Source organism: Vigna umbellata, chromosome 8, assembly GCF_029865625.1.
Source record: "Vigna umbellata cultivar VRB3 chromosome 8, Vumbellata_1.0, whole genome shotgun sequence".
Taxonomy (NCBI): Eukaryota; Viridiplantae; Streptophyta; class Magnoliopsida; order Fabales; family Fabaceae; genus Vigna; species Vigna umbellata.
The window spans coordinates 16,460,657-16,468,837 of NC_142172.1; the positions used below are offsets into that span (position 1 = coordinate 16,460,657).

The 8,181-nt window shown below is 31.8% G+C and overlaps 1 pseudogene across 1 annotated transcript; it reads right to left on the reverse strand.

Annotated features, from left to right (window-relative positions):
- Window positions 1-4,713: 4,713 nt before the first annotated feature.
- LOC124840164 (putative L-type lectin-domain containing receptor kinase S.5 pseudogene) lies at window positions 4,714-7,833 on the reverse strand (annotated as a pseudogene). Its single transcript, XR_015781522.1, has 2 exons — window positions 5,688-7,833; window positions 4,714-5,271 (listed from the first exon to the last, which is right to left on the reverse strand). The product of XR_015781522.1 is annotated as a putative L-type lectin-domain containing receptor kinase S.5 pseudogene (transcript).
- Window positions 7,834-8,181: the final 348 nt, after the last annotated feature.

Below are 8,181 nucleotides of genomic sequence, written 5' to 3' on the forward strand. Positions count from 1 at the left end.
ACATCATTGCCTCTTTAGGTTATCCTTTTCCGAGAAAATTCTTGTTTCCGCGGTTTGTGGAATGAAAAAGAAGAATAAAAAAGCACGGCTGGTGATGTTATATATTAAAATAATATTATGGCACTTAAGAGTTTCTGAGGAATAGTAGATTTTTCAGACATAAAAGAAGTTGCATATGGACTGAGTATGAAGACATTATGAAATTGTACAGATCTTTTAGTTTATCTTAAAGAAATTTTTATTGGAAAGGTAAAAGTCTTGGTCTGTAATTGGCATAGATTAATATCTTAAGTTTACTAAAAGTGCATAATGAAACACTAGTTGAGTGTAAATATTTATGAGTAAGTTATTCTATAGTGAAAGAAAATACAGTGAAACTATTTTCATCTATGAAAAAGACTGGAAACAGTTAAAAATTGCTTATACAGTATCATAAACTGTTTTTATAGCTTCTCAAACATTTTCCACAAGTTGAGTTTGTACAACTTGAATTCCAAAAGCCATTAAAATATACATGGTTATCTTTGACTGCATGAGTATTCCGAAGGCATTTATCACTTGTGATAGGTGTTTCATCTATGATTTTAACGATTTTAACGATTTTAACGATTTTAACGTTGTATAGATGCTACTAATTAACCCTTTCAGTTAACAAAAGTCAAGTCAAATTGTCATGTTACTGAACCTACCTAGAGTTTGCCTTCAACACAATATTCAGTCACAAATCAACTAGTTTGAATATAAATACAATATTGACTTTTTCTTTGCTTTTTCTTCAATCTTCACGCATCATATATAATAATATATGAAATAATAAGTTCGATTGGAAAAACGTTGATTTTCAATGACTAAATCATCAAGTTGTGTTTGCCAAGACTAAAATCACTTTTCCGAGTAGTTTCTTAGTCGTCGCCTTTTGCATTTTGTCACTCTCGACCTTAAACTCTGTCATGCACTATGTAGCATAGACACTTTTCATAATATGAACAAAAATACTGTGATACATGTAGTCTAGAAAATACAACGATGATAAGTTTTAACCAGTCAAACATTTTTTAATTAATATTTTTTTGAGTTAAGTATATTTTTATTTTTTAAACTTGAATACAAAACTAAAATTAGTTTACATTTTGATACATTGTTGAAAATCTCACGTTCATCTATTAGAAATAAAACTAATTTAATATATATATATATATATATATATATATATATATATATATATATATATAAAACCTCACATTAGATTTTAATTAAATATTCATCCATGATATCACACTCATAACTTATAATATATTTTAAAGAAATTTGTTGTTTATTAAATCTATTTTTCTATATACTAATAAATATCTATTAATATCTTATCATACATATGAGATGTATATATTTTAACAAGATGTATATATTTTAAGGAAAAGTTTTCAATGTTTCACAATAACTAAAAATAAGATCAATTATAATAAATAAATAAATATCACCTTACAAAGTTTTGTAATGTTTTTATCTAAATTTATGAAATAAAATAATATTTAACTATTTTTTTTATTGAAGTCATGTATGGTGAACACATGAGGTGTCCGTTGCAATGTAAAAATCAAAGTCTCTAAGAAATATTTTTATTGTTATAATTAAAATATAAAAAATACCGAATCACTTATTAATTTATAGTTTATTATAAATAAAATATTGTATACTACATTTTTAGTATATTATGTATAGTTATCATTGAAATCGATAATATAAATTATCAATATATATTTTGTGATATTATGATTAAAAAATGGATATACCAAAGTATATATTAGGATATCTATTAAATAATTTATTGTAGGTTACATGTAGTTTATTCTCCTCATGTTTAAAGAACTAGAATTGTCACGTCCATATGAATAATTGCACACTCTTGATAATTTGACGTACAATTATTAATTCAGTGTAGTAAAACATAAATTTTATAAGTTGTTTTGTTGACTATCATGTGAGAGAATGTGCAAGTTTTACTTATTCTTTATGTTAATATGAACATGTATTCATATTAGAACATATTTTCATAAAATATTTTACACAATTCAAATAATTATGCACAAATTTTAGAGGTTTCAAATATATACAAAGTATACTACAATTTAAAAAAAAATCTTTTATTTATATATTAATTTAGATATGAAGAAAAAGAATTTGGGAATCAAAGCTCCCTTACATCCCTTCGAATTATTTTAGCTTAATTGATTTTATCCCACATTTTTTATATTTAAATTGTATGTGTTATCTACAAGTTACAAGTTGTTTAAGAGAAAATATTTTGAAGTGAGTAAATACTAATGAGATACTCTTATTTATACACTAATACAAAAACAACATACAATGTCGAATATTTTGGGCCTTTCACATCGAATTTGAGACTGACGTCATATTGAGAGACGTTAAATTGACGTAAATTTTAAAAAATCGACTAAATTAATATCGAATTTTGTCAATATACGACGTTAATTTTTTTTTTATTTTTTTAATTAATTGTGATCCTTTTTTACAATTTTACTAGACCTGAAAAGTATAAACATAATAAATTTCAGTTTTTGGTATTTTATAAAGCATGAACTATGAACGTGTAGTGTACTATCAACAACAAACAACAATAACCACCAACAAACAAGTTCAATCAAACAACAACAATAAACAAGTTCAATCAAACAACAACAACAAACAAGTTCAATCAAACAACAACAACAAACAAGTTCAACAAATAAGTTATTCAAAACGAAAATGAAAACTAACCTTTAAAAGGTGGGTTCGTTGGAATAAAGTGTCGTCACCAATGAAAGAGAAAGCAAAATGCGCCTATGAAGGACAAGAACACAAAAATAATCGGTCAAACAAACGAAAATCATACACAAAGTAGTTAATTAACATGCATTTGTATCAAATGAAAGAAATATTACATGTGATGGTTGTCAAACTTCGTTCGAGAAAAGTTTGAGAAGAGAAGAGAATCTCGCGCAATAAGGTAAAGTGAATGAATTTTCAATCTCTCGTTCAAATTTTTATTGAATTCACTAACCTTTTGACGTCTAACGCTGGGGCATTCAACATTCAAACATCATTCTGTAATAGATCTCTTAGGATTTTGATAACAGCAATCAACTAATGCATCCAACCACTCCAATGCACATCACGTCGAAGCCCCATGCAAATTATACGTTTTATTGATAATTTAAAAGAGAAAAGAAAAGATAATTAAAAAGGGGAAACTTTTGGCTGACAAATAATATGTCGAAGCCCTTACAAAATTCGACGTATTATTAGTAGTTTAAAAGAAAAAAGAAAAAAAAATAAAAAGGGGTAACTCTTTGACTTCTGGCTGAAAAATAGTACGTCGAAGCCCATATAAAATTTGATGTATTATATGTCGTTTAAGAGGAAAAAGAAAAAAGAATTAAAAAGAGGTTACTTTTTTGCTTCTGCTGACAAATAATACATCGAAGCTCCTACAAAATTCGACTTGTTTAAAGGAAAAAATAAAAAAGAATTAAAAAGGGGTAACTCTTTGACTTCTGGCTGAAAAATAATACGTCGAAGTCCCTTCAAAATTCGACATAATATTGGTGGTTTAAAAGAAGAAATAAAAAAGAATTAAAAAGGGGTGACTCTTTGGCTTCTGGTTGACAAATATTACGTCGAAGCTGATATAGAATTCGATGTACTATTGGTGGTTTAAAGGAAAGAAGAAAAAGAATGGCGCGCTGGTTTAAATAATTACCATCATACAACGTCGAATTGTATGGGCCTTCGATGTTTTACAATTCTAAACGACGTCTAATAATTTCATTTATTTACAAAAATGTCACCGGTCATTTTTAACGTTATTCACTGATTAGACGTTGAACGCATGACGTTATATGTTGTTTTTGCACTATTGATATTGAAACAAATTTGCAGTTGTAGATCTAAAAAATACACTATATATATTGACTTGTTCTTCTCTATATCAACTGGTTATGCTAGGTTTCCAATGTACCCAAAATCATTATACTAATGCAGTTTGTAGTGAAAGAAAATGACAACGGTTATTTTTGACAATACGCTTCGATTCTTGAATCAATGTATATACTAGCGAGGTAAAAAGATGGTGACCTTTTGGCCTCATTTTCAACCGAGGTAATATAGTAAGAGTTTTTGCTCCGGTTCCCAAGTGACCGAAGTAGAGAAGTAAATAAACGGGGGGTGGGGGAGAGGGGTTTTTGCCTCGGTTAAACCGAGGTAATAACATTGGTCTATGATAGTGGTTCAAACAGGAATTGAGGTCATAGTCCTTAAAAATTTAAATCTGGTGTACCCTATTATAGAGGTTGTGGTTGAACTGAGACGTATACTCTATTTTCTACCTCGGTTTTTGTTACAATCGAGGCCTATACTATGCGAGTTTTCTTAATAGCAGGTATGTTTTTGTGATATCCACAATCACAATGAAACAATATATTTACAACCCAGATTGAATATAACAATCAAATTTACATAATGTAAAAAGTCTAATAACTATAAATCATCTCAACTAATATTTGTTAATGTATTTTAAATCTTAATACATGTAGTCTAGAAAAAAAAATGTAGTTTTATGAATTTACATATTAGATTTTACAAATTATGTAATCTAACAATTAATATTTATATACTCAAAATGATCTATAAATAAAGATAACTAAATTAATGATTTAAACATATTTTCACCTAATACAAAAATAAATATAATTTATCTAATATTTAGAAAATAAAAAATAATCTGCCTAAGCGACCATTGTGCATTAGATCATACACAAGGAGATCTCACCCTTCCCATGGCACCGTCCAATTAGGTTCAACAGATTTTTATGATTGACGTTTCCTGTGATGGTGTGATTTCTGCTATAAGATTATTGGAGTCTAATCAGAAATAGGTCAAATTATAATATATATAAATGTGTATAAATCTTATCTTATGGTTACAGTCGGTTACCACATGACATGAGAGAGTTCTTTGAAATCCTTTCCACAGCAACATCTTTTCCGTTTAAAGTGCCTTTATAAACCATTCCAGATCCTCCTTTCACGAGCTTGTTTGAAGGGTGGAACTTCTTTGAGGCAGACAGAATCTGCTTCAGATGAAACTTATGTGGAGCTTTAGATGAGCATCTAGTTTCAAGCTCATATCCATAATAGATTTATGGGATCCTTCTCAACATACTCCCAACTAGATAAATACCATCATCTTATTACGTTGATACGATTATGTGAAACCTGAAATTTTAAGAAGTAAACTTTTAGTTTTATTTAACTCCATAATTTTATTTATAAGAAAATATTGGTATTCATCTATATATTTTAAATTAGTTATATCTTTATATTAAGTGATTATTTTAATATATTCTTCTCACGTCGAGAAGATATACATATAAAGGATGAGACTTAATATTAATTATTAGTTTGATAACGAATTTAATAATATATCAAAAAAAAATCTGATTAGGAGGTTATGATAAAGAAGATATTACAAACAAAGATAATTTGACTCAAACATCTAGTCATAGCAATTGAGAAGCAACCTATATACATAAATGACACAAACAATTACACAAGTTTGTGTGCCGTGTACGTATTTACATATAAAAGCTAAGATCTATGAATGCAAAAGTGGTTCAAAATCTTCAACTAACCAGGATATTCTTGATTAGTTCCCAGCTTTCTAAAAACGATTTCATCTTCCAGTGATTTCAGTGAAAGGAGTGAGAGTTCCCTGGATGAGAGAGCTATCTTCAGCATCTTTGAAGGATGGAGGCATAGCAGGCCACATAAAAACTGGTCTTTCCTTAGGCACTTCAGGTGGAGCTGCTTCCCCATTCAGAACCTGAAGAACTGTTCTCATCGATGGTCTTTTGTGTGGATTTGGATGGCAGCAAGCCAAACCAAGAACAAGAACGCAGTTCACCTCTTCCTCCACAATCTCCTCCTTCTTCAACCTTGCATCAACACCACCAACTACTTTTCCCTTCCCATACAAATCCCATATCCGATACACAATGCTGTTCTTGTACTCATCTTGTGCATACACATTCCCTGGCCTCTTTCCACACACTACTTCCAACACAAGAACCCCAAATGCATACACATCTGTCTCCACCGTTGCCCTCCCAATGAGAAACGTTTCTGGGGCCATGTACCCGGGTGTGCCTGCAATCTCTTTTGTAGAGTGATGCGTTTCATTTCTCTTCTGAATTGTTCTAGCCAATCCAAAGTCTCCCAGCTTGGCATTGTAATCTGAGTCCAGCATTATGTTGCTGGCCTTGATGTCTCTGTGGAGAACCCTCTTCTCACACCCATCGTGAAGGTAGTCAAGTGCTTGAGCCACCCCATTAATCACTCTTCGCCTAGTTTCCCAGTCCAGTGTTTTAAAGTTATAATTATCACCACAATCTTTGTCACCAAAGAGGTACTTGTCTAGGCTTCCATTAGGCATGAACTCGTATACAAGGAGAAGCTCTCTATTCTCATAGCACCAACCAATGAGTTTCACCAAATTTCTATGGTGAAGGCTTCCGATTGTTGTCACTTCTGCCAAAAACTCTTGCTTCCCTTGGCGTGAGTTCTTGGAAACTCTCTTTACAGCTACCTCCTTATTTTCCAGTAGTCCCTTATACACAGTTCCAAACCCGCCTTGTCCAAGCTTGTTTTGAAGGCTGAATCCACCAGTTGCTTTCGTTAGTTCCCTTAGCCTAAACTTCTTTGGAGCCATAGAGGAATATTTAATCTGATCCTCTATCCTTGGATATGCATCTTCTGGCCCCTCCATATGGCGAATCTTTTGCCAGCGCAAGAAAAAGATCACCAACCCACCAATGATAATTAAAACAATCACGATTGGAACGCCAACATAAACCACCCACAAGAGACTTTTGTCATCATCCCTAATATCATCCCCGCTGAAATCCCACGATCTGACACTGTTCCGCTGCGTGTAGTTACTTGTTGAGGCCGAGAAACCAATGTAAACCTCCTTTTGAAGAAAGGAAGACAAATTAAGAGGTGGAGATACCAAGAGGGTCTCCATGGATTCTTCAGAAGTTCCACTCATGGCACCAAAAACTGATATTGTGTCATTAATGTACTGAATGTGAATTTTGACATCTTGACCTGAAGATAGATTGAGCCGATTGTTCATTAACGAAACCTGTTGGATGGAGTTGATGCTGTTTATGTTGATGCCAACGTGATTGTCAGGGCCATCTTCTGTGAAACTGTGTCTTGTGTCAAACTCCACGGCTAGAATACCAGGCTGTGAAGTTCCATTGGAAGTAGCATTTACAATACCAAGCCATTGTCCATCACTGTTTTCTGGGACAGTCCTATCTGAAGTTAAGATAAAGGCCAAGCCTTCACCACCAGGGGTAGTTTCCGGAGTTATGTTGAGCACAAAAGTGGTGTTGAAGGAAGCTATTTGGTTTTGGTTGCTCTTCTCCTTCCAAAGCTGGTATGGCTTTATGTAGAAAACACGTCCAGAATAATGATCTATGGGATCTATAATATCAGGGGTTACTATGATTGCATCAAATAATATACTTGAACTCTTGCTCAGCCATAGATTAGAGTCATCTGGGAAGAAAGGGAAGTTGAACTGAAAACAGGAAACTTTGGTGAGGGCAATGGTAACGAAGAAGAGTGTAGCTGCATATTGATATTTGACTAACCAAGGGAGGTGCATATTTCTGTTTTGAAAGCTTGATTTCTAAAATCTTTATGGTGCATCTTTCCTTTGTTTATATAAATCTTGTATATATATAATTGGGTAGGGTCAATTGATTCTTTTTTTTAATTATATAAACATTGCCTCTTTAGGTTATTCTTTTCCGAGAAAATTCTTGTTTCCGCGTTTTGTGGAATGAAAAAGAAGAAAAAGAAAACACGGATGGTGATGTTATATATTAAAACAATATTATAGCACTTAAAGTGCCTGCGGAATAGTCGGTTTGTCAAACATTAAAATAAGTTGCATAAGGACTACGAAGACGTTATGAAATTGTAAAGATCAGTTAGTTTATCTTAAAGAAAGGTTGATTGGAAAGGTAAAAGTCTTGGTCTGTAATTGGCGCAGATTAAAAAATATATTAAGTTTACTAAAAGTGCATAATGAAACACTAGTGGAGTGTGCTTGTG